Genomic DNA, 24,935 nt, shown 5'->3' with positions numbered 1-24,935 from the left:
CAGTGTGCTGGATTAGATATCAATTAATTCCTGAGTCTCAAGACATTTTTTATCTGTGTTATTAACCATTTACAGAAGCTGACTGGCAATTGATCAAATTTACAAACTTCTTGTGTTTCTTGGCTCACAAGGTAATAGCAGTCATTTAACCAGGGGAGGTAGCAAATTGCACAGAGCAGCACACACACTAAAGATGTTGTCTGCAATGGGCAGCATTGGATGAAGAAAGTTTCCTTGAAGAATTCTAAAGTCCTTAAGTCGTCCAATAGCACGTTCTACATGGATCCGAACACTCGCAATGGCACAGGTAGATTTTACTGCCTTTTTGGAAAGTTGTTTTCATAAGTAAAAAGAGAGATTTCACATAAGGAAATGCCAACTTGAGAAGCTACTGATAGTTAAGTACTTGCTGCTTTTTCGGTTAAAGCTATTTATGAACACCTTATGCTATAGTTGAATTTAACTTTGTATCAATTTAATTAGTTATAAATATCAAAGCACCTAGAAAAGAGATCAAGTATGATAGGAACTGCGGCCTTTTCAAACAAATTTTTGAGGTACAGTTAAAGTAATGGTTTACACGTATCTCCCTGATGAGAAGCTTGACTCTACCATGAATAAAAATTACTGATAACAATTGGCACTGTTGTTAAGTAACTTCAACTTCATTGTTGCTACCAATTAAATATTGATATGTGGCTATATCTGATTTTTTAAAATTTTGTTTAAGGAGACCATGTGTTTGCTTGTTGCATACAAATGATTTTCCCAGTCCTTCCCTCTGAAACTCCCTTTATCTAACTCAAACAGGCTTCAAGGGTAAGTTACCTTTACAAAGTGGTGGGATATTAAGTGCTACTTTCTTTCTTGTAAGCAGATCCCTGATGTTGAACCCCTTGTCTGCCATAACAGAGTCCCCCTCTTCAAGTTTGTCCAATAGACCACTTTTTTCTGTTATTATCTGTCGCTGACATTTCCAGTCCATAGTTTAGAAACGAAGGTGAAATAACCTGTTGGTGAGATTCCTACTAGCGCTTTCATAGTGTTGTGCCGTTTATAGTTACTCCAGGTGGCCCTCTGGGCACTAGGGGATGTTGGCTTTTGTAAAAATATCTCTGTACAAATATTCTTGTACTTGGAAACTTACAAAAAGACTTTGGTAAAGTATTCTTGATGTCTTCCTTACAAGGCCATTTGAGGAGAATGTCATGAAAAACTGTAGACAGAAAAGAAACCCAAGTTATGAAAACTTTGCTAACTGATCCCTCTGATACTCCAAATATATCTGAGAGATGTCTACTTAAAAGCCCAAGTCTGAGTCTCACCAAAGTTAAGATGAACTCATCCATAATGGTCAATAGTCTTTGCTTTCCAGGCTTTTTTTTATTTGAATCCTTTTGATACCTAACATCTTTTTCTTTGTTTTTGTCCCAATACTTAAGTTTTTCTGCAAACGGCTTCAGCAAATTAAATATCATCATTAGGCAAGCCAGGCTGGGTATTCCGGTGTAAAATTTGACAGACCCGTCATTTTTTAAAACATCCACAAAGAGCTCTCTTTTCAGCTGTTTGTTGTTTGTTAATTCTGCTTTAAGTCTTGCGCGTTCTTCCTTCAAAGCATCAATTTCACTGGTTAAAACCTCGAAATCTTCAAAAGGAAAGTCAGTTTGAGTTCCCTTGCGATTGTTTGGAAGATGCTGATAATAATCGTGATCTAAAAGAACTGCCTCGTTGCTTGTAACACTGGTATCTTCGCCTACCTGGGTAACCCTTTTACTCTTTTTAGGTTTAGGATATTCATCGAATGTTCGTTTCTTCCTAACATCTAGTCTCTTTTCACGGGAAGAAACAGGTTCTTCCTTTGCCGAGGGATTAAAATACTTCGGTAATTCACCTGGAATAATCTCTCTTCTCCCGCCAAGCGACTTTTTGATAGAGGAAGCTTTGAAATGTGCACTGCAAATCCGGGGGTTTTTTCGACCTCGGAATTCGGGATCACTTCGTCGACAGAAGTTCTTCCAAACCCTTCTAGAACTCTGTTCTGAAGGGAAACAGAAAAATGAAAGATTCGGACGATTCCTGGAACTGTTCAAGCAGTTTGCCACAGAACAAAAGTTCACCATAACTTCAGAAAATAATTGTAACTTTTACATTACAGGCAGTACACCGGTCTCTGTTTTTAATTTTTCCCGCACGCTGTCCTCTAAGCCTCGTTTACATGTTCGTTTCTAGGTCTCAGGAGCGCGCGTCCAACTATATCGAAAGGACCCTATTTGTGAGAGGTTATGGTGGAACAATAGTTGTTGTCAGTAGAATATTCTTAGTCCAGTTTTTGTAAAATGATCGGTCAGTTTTGCTGTGGTGTTACTGGCTGTAAGACTCAAATGATGTAAGTCAGTCATGATTAGTCTGTTTCACTCCATCGGTGAAGTTAGGTTGTTCTGTTCAGTTCGTTTGTCACGTTAATGTCATGAATGAGTCGTTTGTATGGAGCCGGTAGTAGTTGACACCTGTTTAGGGGAGTCTGTTCTAAGTTAGAAAACCAGCTTTCCAGAGTAAGTCATTGAAAGTAGTTAGGGCTGTAGGTTAGGCATTGGGAGAGTCCCAGTCTATACTGAGGTTCGAAAGTCGATGATGTTCAGCAATGTGGTTATTGACATCACCTTTCTTTGTGGCCTGTCTGTGTTCAGTCAGTCTTGTTGTAAGGTTTATGCCAGTCTATCGGATGTAGGAGGCTTAGCAGTGGGAGCAATTGATTTTATAAAACGCTCCCTGGCTGTTCCTCGGTTCTTCCTTGTCCTCAATGTTGGTTAGTAACTGACGTAGTGTGGTGATGGGTTTGTGGACGATGTCGATATTGAAGGGCTGTAAGATGCCCGACATGTTCTCAGACATGCCTTTTGTGTACGGTATGGCTGCTGTAGTCATAGGAGGTGTGTTGTCATTTGTTTCAGTAGTAATAGTAGGTCGGTGAGTGTTTTGTCATATGAAGTTGTTGTTGTAGCTGTTCTTTGAAAAAACACGGAAAAGATATTTGTTCTCATCGGATAACCTGTCTGTTGTGTTGCATGCTAGTTGCGTGCGTTGTGTTAGAGTTCTGATAGTCATGGCCTTTGTGTGATGTAGGGTTCTAGGATGACTCGTATGGTAATCTGTTGGTGCAAGTCAGTTTCCTGTAAACTGTCATCAGCAGTGAGCTGTCGTCACAGCTTACTAGACAGTCTAGAAAAGGAAGTATGCAATTTTCTTCGACTTCTCTGGTAAACTGTATCTCGGTGTTGTCCGTTAAGGTGGTGGCGGAATGCGTCAATTTTGTCGTGTCAGAAGGCAGTAAATGTGTTGTCAACATAGTGTAACCAAAGCGGTATCGTTTGAGGGTAAGTCGATGGGCCCTTTCGACCTGCCCACAAGCGATACCGCTTTGGTTACGCTTCATTAACGACACATTCACTGCTGTACAACACGACGAAATTGAAGCATTCCACCACACCTTAACGGACAAAACACTGACATACAGTTGACCAGAGAACTCAGAGAAAATGGCAAACTTCCTTCTCTAGACTGTCTGGTAAGCCGTGACGACAACTCACTAGAGACGACAATTTACAGGAAACCGACACACCAACAGACTACAAGATGAGTCATCCTACAACAGTACATCACACAATGCCACAATTATCAGAACTCTACCACAACATGCGCAACATGGATGCAACATGACAGACAGCTAATCTGACGAGAATAAAAAACCTTTGCCATGTTTTTTTCAAAGAACGACTACAATGACGACCTCATTTAACGAAACACTAATCCACCTACTACTACCGAAACATGTGACACTGCAACTCCTACGACTACAGCAACCATACCGTACATAAAAGGCATCTCTGAGAACATCTTGTGCATCTTACAACCCTTCGACATCTGCAACACCCACAAACCCACCACTCCACAACGTCAGTCACTAACTAACACTAAAGACAAGGATGGACTGAAGAACAGACAGGAAGCAATTTAGAAGATCGATTACCCCGACTGCCAAGCCTCCCACATCGGAGAGACTTGCAGAAACCTCGAAACAAGACTGACTGAACAGAGAGGCCACAAGGAAAGGTGATATCAACAATCACATTGCTGAACATCATCAACTTCCGAATGTCAATATTGACTGGGACTCTGCGCAATGCCTAACCTACAGCACTAACTTCTTTCAATGACTGACTCTGGAAAGCCGGTTTACTAACAGAACAGACTCCCCTAAAACAGGTTTCAACTACTACCATCTCCATACAAACGACTCATTTATGACATTAACATTACAAACGAACTGAACAGAGCGACCTTACTTTACTGATGGATCAAAATAGACCAATCATGACCGACTTACACCACTTGAGTACTACAGCCAATAACACCACAGCAAAACTGAGCAATCATTTTACACAAACTGGACTAAGAATATTCTACTGACAATAACTATTCACTTGACTCTGATGATGACTTCTGCACAGGTTTTCGAAATGTCAGTCACCACCATGCCACTGATGGATCGAAACAGACCAATCACAACCGACTTACGCCACTCGAGTCTTACAGCCAATAACATCAAGGCAAAACTGACCAATCATTTCACACGAACTGGACAAACATTCTACTGACCGCAAATATTCACTTCACTCTGGTGATGACTTCCACACAGGTTGTCGAAACGTCAGTCACCATCCCTGACGACAATCCTTCTCGCCAGGACGATAACACTACACTTTTACAGGAATAAAAAAAATGATCATCTAAAGACTTGCATACTGCCTTCTCGAGTAGTTTCCCTAGAGCACTAAGCAAAGATATTAGTTGAAAATTGTTGGGGTACAGTCTATTCCTTTTATTAAAGATATGTATAACTGAAGATTATTTCTACTGCTTGGGGAACTTACAACAATCCTTGCTCTTTTAAAGACCTCAAACAAGCCTTGGGTAAGAGATCTGTGTACCAGTTTAAGATCTTTAGGTGAGATTTGATCTGCACCAAGTAATGTAGTCTATTGCCATGCTAGTCCAACTATCAACAAGTTTTAACTAAAACTGAGGAATCAAATGAATATTTACTGAACGGACATTCTGTACCTTTTTAACAGTATTCCTGTGATTTATATCATATATATTTTTCATGAACTTACACTTATATCAATGTACATTTTTTTATTGCTGTATTTCTATACTTTCTTCTTTATTTAGGAGACCCTTAATATAGGTAAACCTGTGGGCTTCCTTTTTCTTGACAGTTGTTATTAACAGTGCTTGTTACTTTTTTAAAAAAAGAATTGTATTATATACACTACCCTTCTCTTCCTAACCAAAATGATAGCAAACATTCCAGAGGAAAAAGCAGAAAGTGTACTCGCCAACAGCTTCTGTAATTCATGGAAAAGCTGGGAGAAATATTTCTATGGATTTGTTCCTTGAGCACAAAAATAATTCTTTAAAGGAAAAGTTGATCTTCTTGGGCCAAATTTCAAAGAAGAGTCTGCCCAGAGAAAAGCAAGTTTTATTGGTGTCAGTGATGGTATTTTGACTTATAGTAAATTAAATGTACATCAGGATTGTAAGAAATCAAAAGATGACACCAGACTCAATGCTTTTCTGCACATCCCAGGAAGAGCATGTTATCACCCAAGAGACTCGAGAAAAACGTTGAGAACATACATCTTCTCAACAAGGAAACCATTTTATTGGGAGACATTAACATCAACTTCCTATGCACCATCAAACTACACTTTCACCAGAGTATGGTCAGGGTCGCACAACAGAGCGAGGCTCCAAATTAAGTGCGCCCAATATCCCAACCATCCCACCCCAGGGGAGGACATCCATCACACAGTAATCTCGTGTGTGGGAAATTAACGTCTCCTACCCCAACCCTGCAGGAGACGGGACCTCCATTTATTCGTCCCTATCCGAGAAGACTAGAATATCTAACCATTTCTTGATGTTATAGAAAGGTAGCAAATTCTTCTCAATTATTTTAAGACCCTGAGTGTTGGTCCGGCCGGGACTCGAACCCTCGACCTCCCGCACAACAGTCCAGCGCTCTATCCATTGAGCTAACCGGGAGGCGGTTCTGAGAAACTTCAGAAACATCCATTCATAAAAATGCTGCAAAATTTGAATATGTCACAACTTGTAATGGAAATTACCTGACCATTGTCCAAAACCTGCCTCGATCACATCTGGAGTAGTCACCCTGTGTGGCTAATAAATGTGCGGGTATTATCTACTGGTATGTTGGATCACCTACCAACCATTGTGACAAGAACATACAAGGGCGTGCAACAAAACAAAACTGAGCATACGACAATCACCTACCATGACATCAAGAATCTTAATAAAGAACAGTTTATTGCTGCGTTGAAAGAGGCGCCTTGGGATTCTGTGTTTATCTTTGATGATCCTTATGACGTTGTTGATGCCTGGTACGATATTTTCCAAGGCGTAGTCGATAGATTCCTCCCTCTTAAACACAAGCGAGTGAAGCATAAGTCCCAACCTAAATGGTTCAATAACCACATCGTCGACAGATTTAAGGAGGGCGATAAACTTCTCACTAAAGCCAAGAAAAGCGGTTCCAACAATGACTGGCTTAATTACAGGCGAGCAAAAAATTACATGACAAATTTAATTAGGGAAACGAAGCAAACATAATTCACGGAAACTTTGGAATCTGATGAAATGCTTGTCGGGTAACGACGACCCGGAACCCAAACTGCAGTAATTAGTCAATGGGAGTGAAATCATTACTAACAAAGGTGACATTGCTGAGACTTTGAATTGCTTTTTCGTCGACCAGCAGAAAAATCTTAGTCCTCAGATCGGTCTTAACAATGTCCCGTTCACTGGAGCCAGGCCCCCTCCTCCACCTCTTCTTTCCCTGGCCCCTGGGAACATTTAATATTCCACAAAATGTCCAAGGACAAAGTTGTTAATCTCCTTCTCTCTATCCCAGTGTACAAAGCTACAGGCAACAATAGAGTGAGTGCCAAACTGCTGAGAATTGCTGCACCTACTATTGCAGACTCCCTGTGCAAGCTGATCAACTTCTGTATCGAAAAACAAACCTTCCCCACAAAGTGGAAATTCGGTAAAGTGACTCCCATTTATAAGGGGCAAGGAAACCGGGACGATAAGAACAACTATAGGCTGATAACCGTGCTTCCTATACTTTCAAAGTTACTCGAGAAGCACATTTGTGATCACCTTTGTGAGTTCCTTAAGGAAAATGCTCTACTACACAGGTTTCAGTCCGGTTTCCACAAATTTCACTCCACCGAGACCGCCCTTATCTGCCAAGTCTACCAGCTGCTCTTTGACTTGGACAAGAACAAAGTATCGGGGCTTGTGTTTATTGACTATAAAAAGGCTTTTGACCTCATAGACCACGGTCTACTCTTAGAGAAATTGAAAGCCTATGGGGTATGTGATAGCGTGCTGGAACTACTGTGCAGTTATCCAAGTGGACGCACACAGTATGTACACATCAATGGCTGTCGTTTCTCCCCATGAGCTATGTCGGCTGAAGTACCGCAAGGGAGTATTTTGGGCCCCATTTTGTTCCTCTTATTCATTAACGATCTACCATCGGCGGCACAGCATTCTACCGTAGACATCTACATGGATGACACTACTCTCAGTTTATCATCAGACGTGACTAATGGACTTACTGCCATGTCATCAGCCCTCCAACAGGATTTAGATGACATCTCACGGTGGTCGGCTGCTAACAAAATGGTTAGAAATGCTGCGAAGACGAAATGTCTCCTTGTTGCAGGGAAACGCATACCATGCAAGCTTGAGCTCAAACTTGCTAACTCTGACATAGAACAGGTTGATAGTCAGAAACTCTTGGGGGTTACTATTGACAAACACTTAAGCTTTGATGCACACGTTTAGGAACTGTGCAAGAAGTTTTCCCAGAGAATAGCGGTTCTCAGAAAGATAAGGAGATTCGTCCCTATTGAACAGCGCACACTTTACTACAATGCTATGATCAAACAAGTGATGTTGTATGGGTCAACCATCTGGTCAAACTGCTTAGCTGATAACTTAACGAGAATCCTCAAGCTGCAAAAACGTGCTTCCTGAGTACTTTTGGGAGCTGACATAAGATCAAATAGAGTAAATCTTTATAATAAATTAGGGTGGCTCCCATTTTATGATGAAACTAAAATCAATAAGTGCTCACTACTCCTTAAGCGCCTTCAAGGAAACTGTCCCAGCTATGACCTTCTTAAATGCAATGCAGATTTTCACACACGCAATGGGCGGTACAGTGCCTTAAACCTCGTCTGCCCCAGATATAATCGTGTATCTGAGGGAGAGAACTTTTAGTGTGTCCGCAACCAGTCTCTGGAACTCTCTGCCCATTAACCTTGAGAAAGTAACACGTATAACCTCATCTAGAAAGGCAGCATTTATACACATTTTTAACCAGATACAATGACGTTGATCATTTTAGCATAACTGAAACTTAATTTTATTCACAGTTTTACGCTAATCCAACATTTCATAACCTTCCTCTCGCTCCAACTATCCCAGCTGTATTGTTATTGTAATTATAGTTTGTAGATATTCACTGTAAGAATATTTTTGTAAGTGTAATGTAGTTTTTACTATTGTTAGTCCTATTCATACATACACTTATACTTCCTTTTCTTTATGACATGTATTTTGTTACCTAACTTTGTTTTATAAATTTAGTTTGAGGGCCACTAGTTACTCAGTTGAAGCACTGTTCTGTGTTACCCTCGTTAAATAAAGTTGATCGATTGATTGATCTTTCCTTACCAAAAAGAAGTACAAACCTTGTGAATGAAATAGATTATAGAGACTTGTGCAGATAAATATGGACAAGGCTACGTGAGTAGGCTGAAACTTATGAAAATTAGTTGCTGTGAAGTTACTTCATACTAAAGCAGGCAGCACATCACAGTTAAAGTTATAACAAAAAAAATGGATGATCATCTGTCACTATGTGCTAGAGAGGAATAAGTTAGTTAATTTAAATATCACTAAAAGAACAGAGTAGTAAACTTTGAGGATATGACATGGCTTTGAATTGTCACTAAATTAATCAACCAAGAACCCATACATTGACTTTTTGTTGACTATTATTGCAACACATTATTTGAAGATCGCAAACACCTTGTACTTTTTCTTTTGTTTGTTCTTTTTTAAACAGCACTTATTGTAGAAAAATTTTGCGCACACTATGCTGTGTCATTTCGTAATCTTATGTAACATAGCATGTATTTAAACCTTATTGCTTGTTGTAGTTTGTTCAGTTTTACCCAGTAAGTTTTACTTATTTTCATTGTAACGCTTCATGCAGCTTTATCACCTCAGGCAGTCACACCTCAGAATCACAACAAATGTAAGTTTTGTATTACGTAGTTTTCGTCGTTATTTTTGTTGTAGTTATCCTATGTATTTAGCTTAATTTATATTGTAATAGGTTTTTCATTTGCTATTTTCTTTGCACTTTTAACCATTTCATTTCGCTTCATTTCGTTTTGTTTCGTTTGATCTAATGCCGGCCACTGTCATCAATTGCTGAAATAAATATTTCAAAACTCGTGTTGAAAATTGTCCTGGAGTTTTTTCGGAGAGTTAGTCGCCCATGGAAGCTATATTGTTTTCATCACAGTTTATAGCATAAAAGTGTACATAGTTCTTCTTCTCATTTAAATTCTCAATTGCAAAAGAATTCCCATTGACCTGAAGGTATTTAATACTAAAGCTGAAGTAGTTTGTTTTGTCTCTAAGTGAATTAAAAAATACAAGTTATCCACACTCAAAGATGGAACAGGTTCTGCAACGAGTATGCTTATATGAAGTAGTCTAGTTTCCCGCCTTTCAGGTCAGGTGATGGAATTTTGGGCGGCCAGCCATCCTGCAGTGTTGTTGTTCACCAGCGTAATTAATTATTGCAGTTTAGCGGACACTGTTTGTCTATCCACCTCTCGTTACATGGTGTCACGTGTTTCCGGAATCCACTGATACTTCCATTCCAACTGAGGAAATTCAAGGGTGAGAAAATTATACCCTGGTCAACATTGCTGACCATATTTTAGATGGTGCTGCAGAAACTGTAAATGTAATTCACAAAAATACTTTGACTAAACAAGAAGTCTGGTTTGCAGATAACAGTGGATCTCCAAGGCTGGTCTTGTGGAAGTAGGACACAAGTAAAATAAAATCAGGGCAATGTTACAAAATATCAAAAGTTGCCATTAAAGAAATTAATCGCGCAAACTATTGAACTTTAACTAAAAACAGCACAATAAATGAGGCTCACAGATTAAGGATAGATCGAGAAGTTCTTCTATTAGAGAAAAAACAACAACTGAAGCTGCAATTCCCACTAGAAGGAATTATTTAAGTTCAATCTTATTAAACCCACAACAAGTGCCACTCGAAAGTTATGGACAGTGACAAGAAAATCTTCAAATATTCTGAGTGTGGCCTAATGCAACTCGAGAACCATTTGCATAGAAAAGTGATTCTCTCAAACAATACATTATGTTGGCACAAGTACCGTTCAGCACGTAATAGAGTGGTTCATCTTATTCATTATTCTACACGCTCCTTTTACCAAAACTCAATTAACAATAATCTTGATAATCCTAAAAACCTCTGGCGCATTATTCGTTCTCTTGCGCCCTCTAAATGTTCCAAACTGCAGAATCGCGTAACCAATGACGGGACGAACTATGATGATTATGATATTGTCAACCTTTTTAACGAGCATTTTGCCAATATTTCTTCTTCCATTCAGTTAACTCATGCTTCTGACCCTCCTAACTGGGAGCGTATTACCAAATATGTTATTTCCAAGCTGCCACCTGGAGTGTCCTATTTTATTCCCCCCATCTCTGAAAATTTTGTTAAGCTACAATTAGAAATAATATGCAGTAAATGGTTTGAATGTAGGGGTAACATGTAAAAGTGTAGTATGATTGTCCAGGTGAGTGTAGTCCTGAGAAGGACTGTTGTTGGTGGCATGGTGGCGACTGACATTTCGACAACCTGTGCAGAAGTCATCATAAGAGTAAAGTGAATAGTTGTTGTCCATAGAATATTCTTAGTCCAGTTTTTGTAAAATTATCGCTCAGTTTTCCTGTGGTGTTACTGGCTGAATGACTCAAATGGCGTAAGTCAGTCACGATTAGTCTGTTTAAATCCATTGGTAAAGTTACGTTGTTCTGTGCAGTTCGTTAGTAATGTTTGTCATGAATGAGTCGTTTGTATGGAGCCTTTAGTTGTTGACACCTGTTTATGGGAGTCTGTCCAGAGTTAGCAAACCAGCTATCCAGAGTAAGTCATGGAAAGTAGTTATGGCTGTAGGTTAGGCATTGCGAGAGTCCCAGTCAATACTGAGGTTCGTAAGTCGATGATGTTCAGTATTGTGGTTGTTGACATCACCTTTCCCTGTGGCCTGTCTGAGTTCAGTCAGTCTTGTTGTAAGGTTTCTGCCAGTCTATCGGATGTAGGAGGCTTACCAGTGGGAGCAATTGATCTTATAAAAGGCTCCCTGTCTGTTCCTCAGTTCGTCCTTGTCCGTAACGTTGGTTAGTGACTGACGTAGTGTGGTGATGGGTTGGTGGGCGATGTGGATATTGAAGGGCTGTAAGATGCCTGACATGTTCTCAGACATGTCTTTTGTGTACGGTATGGTTGCTGTAGTAATAGGAGTAGTGGTGTCGTTTGTTTCGGTAGTAATAGTAGGTCGGTGAGTGTTATGTCAGATGAAGTTGTTGTTGTAGCTGTTCTTTGAAAAAACACAGCAAAGATATTTGTTCTCATCGGATAACCTGTCTGTTGTGTTGCATGCTAGTTGTGGGCGTTGTGTTAGAGTTCTGATAGTCATTGCTTTGTGTGATGTAGGGTTGTAGGATGACTCATCTAGTAATCTGTTGGTGCGTATCAGTTTCCTGTAAACAGTCATCCGTAGTGAGCTGTCCTCACAGCTTACAAGACAGTCTAGAAAAGGAAATTTTCCATTTTCTTTGACTTCTCTGGTAAACTGTATCTCTGTGTTTTGTCCATTAAGGTGGTGGCCAAATGCGTCAATTTTGTCGTGTCATAAGGCGGTGAGTATGTTGTCAGCATAGTGTAACCAAAGCGGTATCGTTTGTGGGTAAGTCGATGGGCCCTTTCGACCTGCCCACAAGCGATACCGCTTTGGTTACGCTACATTGACGACACATTCACCGCTGTACGACACGACGAAATTGATGCATTCCACCACCACCTAAACGGACAAAACACTGACACACAGTTGACCAGAGAACTCAGAGAAAATGACAACCTTACTTCTCTAGACTGTCTGGTAAGCTGTGACGACAACTCACTACAGACAACAGTTTACAGGAAACTGACACACACCAACAGACCACTAGATGAGTCATCCTACAACACTACATCACACAATGTCACAATTATCAGAACTCTACCACAACATGTGCAAGTAGTATGCAACATGACAGACAGCTAGTCTGATGAGAACAAATACCTTTACCATGTTTTTTCAAAGAACGACTACAATGACGACTTCATTTAACGAAACACTAATCCACCTACTACTACTGAAACATATGACACTGCAACTCCTACAACTACAGCAACCATACCGTACATAAAAGGCACATCTGAGAACATCTCGTGCATCTTACAACCCTTCAACATCTGCGTCACCCACAAACCCACCACACCACAATGTCAGTCACTAACATTAAAGACAAGGATGAACTGAAGAAAAGACAGGGAGCAAGTGATAAGATCAATTCCCCGACTGCCAAGCCTCCTACATCGGAGAGACTGGCAGAAACCTCGAAACAAGACTGACTGAACACAGAGAGGCCACAAGGAAAGGTGATGTCAACAATCACATTGCTGAACATCATCGACTTTCAAACCCCAATATTGACTGGGACTCTGGGCACTGCCTAACCTACAGCACTAACTACTTTCAATGACTGACTCTGGAAAGCCCGTTTGCTAACTTAGAACAGACTCCCCTAAACAGGTGTCAACTACTACCGGCCCCATAAAAACAACTCATTCATGACATTAACATTACAAACGAACTGAACAGAACGACCTTACTTAACTGATGGATCGAAAGAGACCAATCATGACCGACTTACACCACTTGAGTACTACAGCCAATAACACCACGGCAAAACTGAGCAATCATTTTACACAAACTGGACTAAGAATATTCTACTGACAACTACTATTCACTTGTCTCTGATGATGACTTCTGCACAGGTTGTCGAAATGTAAGTCATCACCATGCCACTGATGGATCGAAAGAGACCAATCACAACCGACTTATGCCACTTGAGTCTTACAGCCAATAACATCAAGGCAAAACTGACCAATCCTTTTACACAAACTGGGCAAACATTCTACTGACCACAAATATTCACTTGACTCTGGTGATGACTTCCACACAGGTTGTCGCAACGTCAGTCACCATCTCTGACGACAATCCTTCTCAGGATTACACTCACCAGGACGATAACACTACACTTTTACAAAAAGAATATGATCATCTCAAGACTTGCATACTAGCCTCTCGAGTAGTTTCCTTAAAGCACTAAGCAAAGATAAAAGTTGAAAATTGTTAGGGTCCAGTCTATTCCTTTTATTAAAGATAGGTATAACTGAAGATTCCTTCTACTTCTGGGGGAACTTACAACAATCCTTGCTCTTTTAAAGACCTCGAACAAGTTAGGGCTGTAGATTAGGCATTGCGAGAGTCCCACTCAATACTGAGGTTCAAAAGTCGATGATGTTCAGCAATGTGGTTGTTGACATCACCTTTCCTTGTGGCCTGTCTGTGTTCAGTCAGTCTTGTTGTAAGGTTTATGCCACTCTATCGGATGTAGGAGGCTTAGCAGAGGGAGCAATTGATCTTATAAAATGCTCCCTCTCTGTTCCTCGATTCGTCCTTGTCCTTATCGTTGGTTAGTAACTGACGTAGGGTGGTGATGGGTTTGTGAGCGATGTGGATATTGAAGGGCTGTAAGATGCCCCACATGTTCTCAGACATGCCTTTTGTGTACAGCATGGTTGCTGTTGTCATAGGAGTTGTGTTGTCATTTGTTTTGGTATTAATAGTAGGTCGGTGAGTGTTTTGTCATATGAAGTTGTTGTTGTAGCTGTTCTTTCAAAAAACACGACAAAGATATTTGTTCTCATCGGATAAGCCGTCTGTTGTGTTGCATGCTAGTTGCGTGCGTTGTGTTAGAGTTCTGCTAGTCATGGCTTTGTGTGATGTAGGGTTGTAGGATGACTCATATAGTAATCTGTTGGTGCATGTCAGTTTCCTGTAAACTGTCATCAGTAGTGAGCTGTCGTCACAGCTTACTAGACAGTCTAGAAAAGGAAGTTTGCCCTTTTCTTCGACTTCTCTGGTAAACTGTATCTCGGTGTTTTGTCCATTAAGGTTGTGGCGGAATGCGTCAATTTTGTCGTGTCATAAGGCGGTGAATGTGTTGTCAACATAGTGTAACCAAAGCGGTATCGTTTGTGGGTAAGTCGATGGGCCCTTTCGACCTGCCTGCAAGCGATACCGCTTTGGTTACGCTACATTGACGACACATTCACCGCTGTACGACACGACGAAATTGATGCATTCCACCACCAATTGAACGGACAAAACACTGACATACAGTTGACCAGAGAAGTCAAAGAAAATGGCAAACTTCCTTCTCTAGACTGTCTCTGGTAAGCTGTGACGACAACTCACTATAGATGACAGTTTACAGGAAACCGACACACACCAACAGACTACTAGATGAGTCATCCTACAACCCTACATCACACAATGCCACAATTATCAGAACTCTACCACAACATGCACAACTAGGATGCAACATGACAGACAGCTAATCTGATGAGAACAAATACCTTTACCATGTTTTTTCAAAGAACGACTACAATGACGACTTCATTTAACGAAACACTAATCCACCTACTACTACCGAAAAAAACGACACTGCAACTCCAATGACTACAGCAACCATACCGTACATAAAAGGCATGTCTGAGAACATCTTGTGCATCTTACAACCCTTCAACATCTGCGTCACCCACAAACCCACCACCCCACAACGTCAGTCACTAACTAACATTAAAGACAAGGATGAACTGAAGAACAGACAGGGAGCAATTTATAAGATCAATTACCCCGACTGCCAAGCCTCCTACATTGGAGAGACTGGCAGAAACCTCGAAACAAGACTGACTGAACACAGAGAGGCCACAAGGAAAGGTGATGTCAACAATCACATTGCTGAACATCATCGACTTCCGAACCTCAATATTGACTGGGACTCTGCACAATGCCTAACCTACAGCACTAACTACTTTCAATGACTGACTCTGGAAAGCTGGTTTACTAACTTAGAAAAGATTCCCCTAAACAGCTTTCAACTACTACCAGCTCCATACAAACGACTCATTTATGACATTAACATTACAAACGAACTGAACAGAATGACCAAACTTTACGGATGGATCGAAACAGGCCAATCATGAGCGACCTACACCACTTGAGTACTACAGCCACTAACACAACGGCAAGCTAAGGAAAGCACCTTTTAAACGTGAGCTAACTCACTTGCTTTTGAAAATTCTTGAAATTGAGGAGATGAATGTTGACTTGCGCTACCTTCACCTTTCTAGCTTATATTTGTATTTCAACTGATTAGCTTTCTCTTTGACCTGTTAAAAACTCCCTTGTGTGACTGGCCCAGTTAAAACTATTAACATGATTATCACTACTATTATTTATTATTTATTTGCTCATTTATTTATTTATTTATTTCATTGTTGCGTGTGTGTGTGTGTGTGAGTGTGTGTGTGTGTATGTGTGAGAGCCTATACAGTGTCTGTTTAGGTAGCCCGCCTAGAATAGCTTTGCTAACTGTGGGATACAAAAGCCTTTATTTCTTTAATTTAAAAAAAAAAATAAAGTCAATCTTGTTATTGTTATTATTGTTGTTATGTAGTCTATTGCCATGATAGTCCAAATATCAACAAGTTTAAGCTAAAACTGAGGAATCCAATAAATATTTACTGAATGGACATTCTGTACCTTTTTAACAGTATTTCTGTGATTTATAATTATATATTTTTTCATGAACTTGCATTTATTCAAAACCCAGCTCAAAGATCACTTGTCTGGGTGTGGAATCTGTAACCGTTATAGGCCCGAACGATGTAAAGAGCCTTTAAAGCCTCATGGTGTGCCTAATTTGCCATGGGAGAAAGTTGGTGTTGATCTATTTGTGCTGGATGGGCAATCATTTTTGATAGCCGTTGATTACTCCTCTGGTTATTTTGAAGTGCAAGATATGAGTAGCACCACCAGCACCTGAATTATCACTGGCTTGGTTTTCCAGGCATGGTATTCCTGCGACCATCATCAGTGACAAACAGTGTAGATTTCAAGGCCTTCAATAAGGAATGGGATTTTCACCACGTCACATCAAGCCTTCGATAAGCACCCATCTCCCAGTAGCCAAGCATTTGCTAACTCCAAAAGTGATAACCGATGTCCCTGAAAAGATCAAGATTAGGAAGGAAAAGCAGAAACACTACTATGATCGTCACTCACATGAACTGCCAAAATTGCGCGAAGGTGATGCCATTAGGATGCGATTGCCAAACGAGGAGTGGTCAATGTGGCGCATCAATGGAGAGGATGGGACCCGTTCCTACTTGGTTGAGGTAAACAGAAAACATTATTGTCGGAACTGTAAATGGCTCAGGGCAACGTTTGAGGAGTTACTGGAGTGAGTTGAAACAAACCTCAACATGACCGATCCTATTGAACTGGTTGAGTCCAGCCCAGCTGAGCCGCCATCACCAATGATACCATCATCATCATCAGTGGTTTCTGGGCCACGCACTGAAGGTCGTCCAGTGCGGGACCGCCACCACCCAGTGTGGCTAAAAGATTACGAGTGCTGAATTAAGACATTGACTCTGCCTTGTGCCTCTTTTTTTGCTTTGAATTTATTTTTTATTATGCATAGTTGTGCAGGGGCGCTTAATGCACTAGACTTCCTCAAGGCAGATTTGAACATTGTGTTATTTCTTTCTTTCTTTTATTATCATCAACGTTGTCTACATTTATAGTTGCTCGACTATTAGAAGGGAGATGTAACGAGTATGCTTACGTGAAGCAGTCTAGTTTCCCGCCTTGCGGGTCATGTGATGGAGTTTTGGGTGGCCAGCCATCTTCTAGAGTTGTTGTTCACCAGTGTACTAAATAATTGCAGTTTTGCAGACACTGTTTGTCTATCCACCTGTCGTTACAGGTTCAATAAAGCTTGTCTTGTAGGAGAATGTATTGAGAAACTTAATTTCAACACAACTAACTTCTTCAAAAATGTGAGGTTACACTGTACAGGTCTCAGAATCATTATGATAGTTATCTTAACACTCCAAAGATTTAAGCCCTAAACAATCAGCTGCATTTGGAAGATCACTGGCTCATTTTTATGATATTATGGCTTCAAGGATGGTAACAGTTTGGTGTGAAGTCATGGGCATACAGCAAGCCACCAACAAAATTTCATGTGTTTCATGCTTTAAAAAACTTATACCCTACACAGACAACATAGTCATGTGGTGTTTCCCAGCTGCTAGAAAATTATGTCATAACATGGAATCTCTGCATAATGGTCACTACTGAAAATAACAAATTAAAAAGCTTTGGTTCACTTTGCCACACCAACAGCTTCAACATCATTAAGCTGTGTTGGATCCAACTTATGAATTAAAGGCAGCAATGTCACCAAATGTTAAAAAAAAAATAATAAATAAAAAGAACTAGGACATTCAATTTAAACATTACTTTGTTAACATTTTCCAAAGTTACTTTTATTCCTAGTACAATGATATTTAACACCAAATTATTAATTTTCTTGATGAGCACTTAGTACTTTACATTTGCACTGTTAGTTAAAATGTTTTGTACAATAGATAACTATGTGCAAGTTTAATGTTTTTAAAGATACCATTTTCAAACTAAACAGAAAAGTTGTAATTTAATTTGATGACATTGAGTTTAAATCCTTGTCAGTAGAGAGATGATATTACCAATACCATAAACTTTAATAGAAAGAAAAGGACCAGAACATTCAATTTAAACATCACCCTGTGGATATTTTCCAATGTTACTGTTAATCCCAATATAATTATTGTTTACAGCATATCCTTGATGAACAGTTAGTATGATGTTTTTAGTGTTAGTTTAAGTTGGTACAATAGATAAATACTGAGTATGTACAGGTGTGATTGGTTTTCACCAAAATAATACAGTTTTGAAACCAAACAGAAAAATTATAATCATTATGATGACATTAAGTTTACACCTTGTCAGTAGAGTGATGAAATTACTTATATCAAGAGCTTTGGATTCTAAACAAAAACTAGTAACAAATTAAGAAGAGGCTCAGGACATTCAATATAGACATTACATGTAACTTTGTATACAATTTCCAATGTTAGTGTTATTCTTAATCCAAGCAATGTCACCTTTACAAGTTTGTGTATGCCCATCTCCAAATCCATCATCATCATTTGTCCACTCAGTTCCAGCCAGCCCAGTGAATATCAGCCCAGTGAATATCACCCCAGTGAATATCAGCCTAATTTGCAGTCTGCTGGTAATCCAACCTCTGCTTGTCAACTCTCTTATACTAATGCACAACAGAGCTGTTTCCCTTAGTCTGTTGGATGTGATTAGGGCAACCCAAACTTCACCAGCCAACACAAAAAAGCCTACCATGCAGGACAAAGCTAAAAAGATCCAAGAGACCCTTTGAAAAATTATTGAGCGGATAGACACACTAATTGTTGTTTATTGTGGCACCAGGGACACTCATGCGCCATATGCAGCTCAGGCAACAGTAACTGCCCAACTTATTGCTAACAGAGCCTTTACTGCAATTGTGGCATGTATATCTTCTCCAGCAGAGAAGGATCAAGCAGTTAATCTAACACTGACCAGAATACAGCCCTTTGGCACTGATGAAGGCCATGACATTTGTGGAGTCAGTAAGAAGAAGCTGCCAACTCCAGAAAAAAAAAATGAGAAGATGAGAGAACTAAACAATAACATGAATTTCACAAAACTAATCCAGGAAAACAGATTCAGTGTTGCATTGAAATTTCCTGTCGTATTTTAAAGTCATTTTGCAAAAATTATGAAACACTCTCTTTATAGAAAAGAAAACATAACTTAGCCAAAGCAGGAAAGTAAGAGATGGTGACAAAACCACTGCATTATGGATATTGGAAAGTCTGAACAAACATTGGGCATCACATATGCAGGTTTAAGTCAAATTAAATGGTTGTCCTCACTTGTAGTAGAGCCAATGACTCTAATTGACTTCAAAGTATTAAAAAGATAAACACTTTAAAATACAGACAACAGGTGGAACAAAGATTGAATCAACTTTTTCAAATGACAAAGAACCTTTGTAAAGAACAAAAATAACTGCATTTATGCATCACAAGTAATAACAATTAATGCTCTCTAACCAATTCCCTTTTAGGTGACCCAAGCGTAAATGATTCAAACGGTGAGTTGTATTCCACTTTTACCATTTGCTTAGTAGTCAACAAGATAAAACATTGAACAATATTGAGAAATTAACCCATAGTTTTCATCAAAGAGTTTCTATTTCTCAAACTAGTAGTTTTCCTTTCACCTGAATTTAAGTAGCATGTTATCATACACTGTTAATAAAATACCTGGCAAGTTCTGTGCTATACACATAAATGTACATTGTACCCTAAATTGATGCAGTACCCATCTTGAAATCAAACATAACTAGGAAAATGTTATTTTAAAACAACTTGAATATCCCACATGAATCCACCATAACCTCTCACAAATTGTACTATATCAGTCCACTGAAAAAATTGACACAGTATTATCCACTATTATTGATCACTATTCGTTTTGACACATTGATAACTAAAGTTAACTCTAAAGATGAGACATGCAAGAACAAATGTTCTTAAAATATTATAATACTGGTAGTTATTTTCAAAGAGTTGTGGGAACATGGAACTCCCTTGCCCTTTCCATCTATGAGGCAACAAACGTAAATTCTTTTTAAGTCTTAGTTCAAGGATTAGTTCATTTTCTTAGTGTATTTATTTTTTAATATTTATCTCTACTTCTACCATATTTTAATCATGCTCCGACGAAGGGCTAATGCTCGAAACGTCAGCTTTTATAATCATAACGGTGGCCAATTTACCATTTCAACTTTGTTGATATATCCAAATTATTTCGTTACCCCCACCGACGCAGCCCCAAACAGTTCCTTTAGAAACTATAAGCCTTTACTGTTTTTCATAATCCTACTATAACTACTATTCCGTCTTTAATCTATATTTACATATGTATGTGTACGTGTTCGTTTATAGTTACATATTTTGCCCCCTTTCTTTGATTTATATTTATTCATTTCATTTTTAGTCTATTTTACTTTATATATTGTCTGTTGTGTATATATATATTTTTATCCTCTGTACTTATTTTTCTATTTGCTTATTTATTTTTCAGTGCCGTAGGTTAGAAAACTATAAGAGGTTAATGCGCTTCCCTCTTTAAATAGTTATTGTTGTTGTAAATGTTGCATTAAAATAATGGCAAGTATTCTTACCATCACTGGGAAAGACACGACTTCCCCAGATATACTTGACAATATGATTAAACGACTGTACACTATTACAACAGAGCAGGATGGGGAATGGGTGAAAGAACTTGCAGACCTTAGTGATGATGATATCACTGAACTGCTCCTTACTGTTGTATTCAATGAAAAAATCCCAAAGACAGGGCTCAAAGTTAGCAACCAGCTTGTCGCAGATGCAACTAGATTTTTAATTGCGCACCTAAAAATTCATGTGTGATCGCACTTGTGCGCCTATGAATCCCAGAGATTAGTGCGACTGAGCTTATCACCACTCAACTGGTTGGACACGAAACGGAAGATTGAAATAATAAGTTCAATCGTAGGTATGACATAATCAGGCTGCAAACAATAAAGTTATCATTTTCCTTGCATCAGCTTGTGTTTTATTTGTCTTTTTCTGCTATGGCTTCTCCGAACTCGGAACTCCATGTTCCCATTCCATCCCAGCCCTATTCAGTTTTGCGAATACTCCGCAGACACATGCGAGTGAAGGCTACCTTTAAAGCACGTGCTTCTCGGCAATCAAGTTCACCGGTTGATGTGAAAGGTCAAGCTCAACAACCTGGTTAAAAAGACTTTATTTCTTCACGGTGAGAACAATTTAAATAAAACGATGAATAATAAATTATTTTATTGTATTGTATTGTACATCTCAGTTAAGTCAATGGCAATCAATGTAATCTATTCTCTTACGAAACGCTCATTTGAATAACTATAGTTTGTTATTGAACAGCCGGCCGGCGCCTTCTTCTTCAGCTTCGAACTCGAAAACTTCATCAATGTCCTGCTCCATTGATAGTGCTTTAGTCCAAGATATAGACGACGAACCAGAGACAAAAAAAAGGAAACATATACAAGTTTCAGAGAGCAGGGCTGAAGGAATTCGAATGGCTTGAATGGGATTCAGGAAAAGAGTTGATGCACTGCCGATACTGTAAAGCCTTCCCAATGCATGTATCTTCATCCTTAGTCAGTGGGTGGAGCAATTTTAAACACCAGACACTTACTAAGCGCTCGAAGAGTAAGAGCCATGTTTATTGCAGGGATTATTATCTGAACGATAGCGGTCAGAGACCAAGGCATCCCAACTTTGTTTACAGAAGGTGGCCAGATGAACTAATTTCAGTTGCTGACTCGTGGGACTCACTGGATTTCGAATGATTGAGTTGAGGTTGTATTAATGACATGGTTCTACGTCCAAGTCTGTTTCAGCTTTAAACTAAAAGTTTATTCATTGGAAATCAAATGAAAGTTGTGAGCAGTACACTGACGGTGTATATGTTCTTAGTTATTCACGTTCATTTCAAAGGAAATGAATACAGAATTTTTCTGTTGCCTTGACTGTATCATGAAGTGCAGCAATACTTCTTGAGATAGAGAAGGTTAATTAAAAAAAAAACCTAACAGTGTTATTGTTATCTCCAATGTAGAGTAATAGTGTGGAGGTAGAAACAAACACAGATTGGTTTAAAATAAAAGACAACATGCCGATAAATGATTACCGAGACGTCTGAAGCTTTCTGTTTTTTTTTTTTTTTGGTTCCACTAGTATTTTAAGCTGTACTCCTAAAATTTTTCGCTGTGCGCCTAGAATTTTAGCAGTGCGCCTAAAAATTTACACCTGGTAGCACAAGTGCCCCCAAAGCCAAAATTAAACTTTCAGCACTGAAAGAGATGATAAAATTGGTGTAAATCATAAGCAATTCCCTTTTTATAAGCTGACAGTAATTTATAACTGCTTTCCAAAATGTAAATAGGTCTTTAAATTAATCATTTTTGCTTACTCTAAAAGCTCTGTTTGCTATATTCTATGCAAGTTGTTAGAAGTAAATTTTTAAAAAAAAAGTCACATTAATTTTCTAGTCATTTGTTTTTGTCACCAGTGGCACCTGAATACTGCCAAGTAATGTTAACACTTTTTCCAACACTTGATGCAACCATTGGTTTTAATGATGAATAGGAATTATTTTTTTCGTAGGTGAAAGTGGGAAATTCTGTTTTACTTGAGAAGTTCTATTAGATTTGTCTTTGTATGTTGTTTACTCCATATTTTTGCCAATTTCAAACTAATTTTTATTTATTTATAACCATTTTTATTAAAATACGTTACTGTTGTTTTATTTTACCATGTTTTAGATACCCCAGTAAAACTATTATAAAATACTAAGTGTTAGCTTTTTTACAATGTATGTAACATCACTTACTAGTCGAGTCTGAGTGATTTGAGCAACAAAAACTAACAAAAGTTTTTTCATTGACAAACAAATTACATGAAGAAATGATTGGTTTTTAACCTTGAGAGAGTTCCGTTGGAAAAGAAGGTAAGACAGGTAACCAAACCACTGCCACACTCGCCACACGAAATAGGAAAACCCAGGGTGCTTTGTTAGAGCTTGACCCATTTTCAAAATGGAAAGAGTTTCATATAACCCATACATTAATTATGCATTCATTTCATAAAGACTAAATGTAAAGGTTTCTTTGCAACACTGTGCAATGAATGCTTAACCCTAATCAGTAAAATTAAACTGGTTCAAAAAAACTGAACTGGTTTGGAAAAAATTAAACTAGAGGATAAAATTGAACTACAACATATATACATCAGTGTTACTTTGTACCAGGTTGTTACCATAGTGAGGTTCATTTCAGACAAAGTTTTGTGAAAACTACTTCTGTACCAACCTACAAACCAATTAAATATCCTGAGCAGTGAGCCAAACAACAGACTATCAACCCTTTTTTGTTAATCTTTCTCAAACTGATCTCGCGAACACGTACGCCAATGACAGAAAATTTAAAAATTGAGACTTTCGGCAAACTGAGAGGGTTGGTTTGTGGCGATCATGCAACTGTCAACCTCAAGTAAACAATATGCGCCGAAATCGGCGAAATCATCAAAATATCTTAAGAAAGGAAGCTTGGTATAAATAGTGCACTAGAATAAAAGTAGGTTTGAAACTTTAACAACATTAGCGTAGCGAAAGTGGTTCGCAAACCTTTAGGAAGCATTGATCCTGAAAAACGTGATATTTGATGTGATCAATTTGCGTCCCAAGGGTTCCAACCGCCAGCATTCGATAGAATCTCTTCCTTCCAAAACTGCAGGGACTTTTAACCTACAATTAGGACAAACAAATTGAAATAAATAGAAACAGTCATTAGACATATATTTCGAAGGCTATTGAAGATCACGTTTGAAGTCCAACGCAACATTCTATAACACCTATGTGCTGCCGTCGCATGTTCGTGCAAGACGAGCTATGAACTGAGTAACGGAAGTTTCCTTTACAAAATCTAGCTTACCCTGACATCTAAAAGTTAAATACCACTTGCAGATGCCCACTACAGCCAAGGACAGCACTAACTGACATACACACCGTTAGGATATCTGTTCAAATGTGTTGTCCTGACACAATCACGTGTCTCCCTCGTCTCCCTCCTGTTCAGGCGACGAAACCACAGTATACGGTCAGCGGTTTTTGTTCTCATTTCCTGTTGATCATTATTACTATTATCGTTATTTTCATTCTTCTTATTCTTTTATCACCATCATGATAATTTTCTACCTCATAAATCAGTCTAGGCACGCAGATTTATCAATGGTTTTCGATTCTCAGTAGCGAAGAAAGGCGACAACCGTCGAGTTCGCGGGCTACATGTAACCCTCCATGACTTTCGTTTCAAGCTTTCATCTATGCATATATGGGCGGCCGTCACCACCAAAAATACAAGGATGTCAAATAGATTAGTAAATACAAAGGTGGTTTAAGGATCAGCTGCAGGATAGCATAGCTAATAAAGGAATGGCATGGCCAAATTATAGACAATCTAGGTTTCTTTCATGAAATAGAACAGCCTAAACATAAATAGTTTAGCCAAATGATAAACGGTCTAGTTGCCCATGTCGAGTTGGAAGATGAAATTGTGGAATGGACCAGCTAAATTGCAAATAGTCTAGCACTCATATGCAATACAGTACACAAACGGTGTAGCTTTGCGTCAAATGACTCAGGATAATATGGAGTAGCACAGCGTACGCACAAACGGTGTAGCTCTGGGTAAAATGGCTCAGCATAATGTCGAATGGTACATCGTACATACAAACAGTGTAGCCTTGCGTGAAAAGGCTCAGCGTAATGTGGAATGGTA

General features: G+C 38.9%; 1 long non-coding RNA gene and 2 pseudogenes across 3 annotated transcripts in view; 1 reads left to right on the top strand and 2 right to left on the bottom strand.

Annotated features, from left to right (window-relative positions):
- Positions 1–24,518, bottom strand: part of LOC148730766 (uncharacterized) — a 43,787-nt gene extending 19,269 nt beyond the window's left edge. The window contains exons 1-3 of one of the 3 annotated variants that reach the window (XR_016002161.1): positions 24,090–24,518; positions 23,783–23,902; positions 8,056–10,139 (exon numbers count right to left, since the gene is read on the bottom strand). This is a non-coding gene — a long non-coding RNA (uncharacterized LOC148730766). Of the gene's footprint in view, positions 1–8,055; positions 10,140–23,782; positions 23,903–24,089 lie in introns of those variants that run through there. The other 2 variants (XR_016002162.1, XR_016002163.1) reach the window with 2 other exon arrangements.
- Positions 142–1,591, bottom strand: LOC148730768 (uncharacterized; annotated as a pseudogene).
- LOC148730767 (uncharacterized) lies at positions 15,019–15,600 on the top strand (annotated as a pseudogene).
- Positions 24,519–24,935: the final 417 nt, after the last annotated feature.

This window comes from Stylophora pistillata, chromosome 5 (assembly GCF_964205215.1).
Source record: "Stylophora pistillata chromosome 5, jaStyPist1.2, whole genome shotgun sequence".
NCBI classification, from domain to species: Eukaryota; Metazoa; Cnidaria; class Anthozoa; order Scleractinia; family Pocilloporidae; genus Stylophora; species Stylophora pistillata.
The sequence above is the reverse complement of the archived record's forward strand: the minus strand, read 5'-3'. Positions and strand labels throughout refer to the sequence as shown.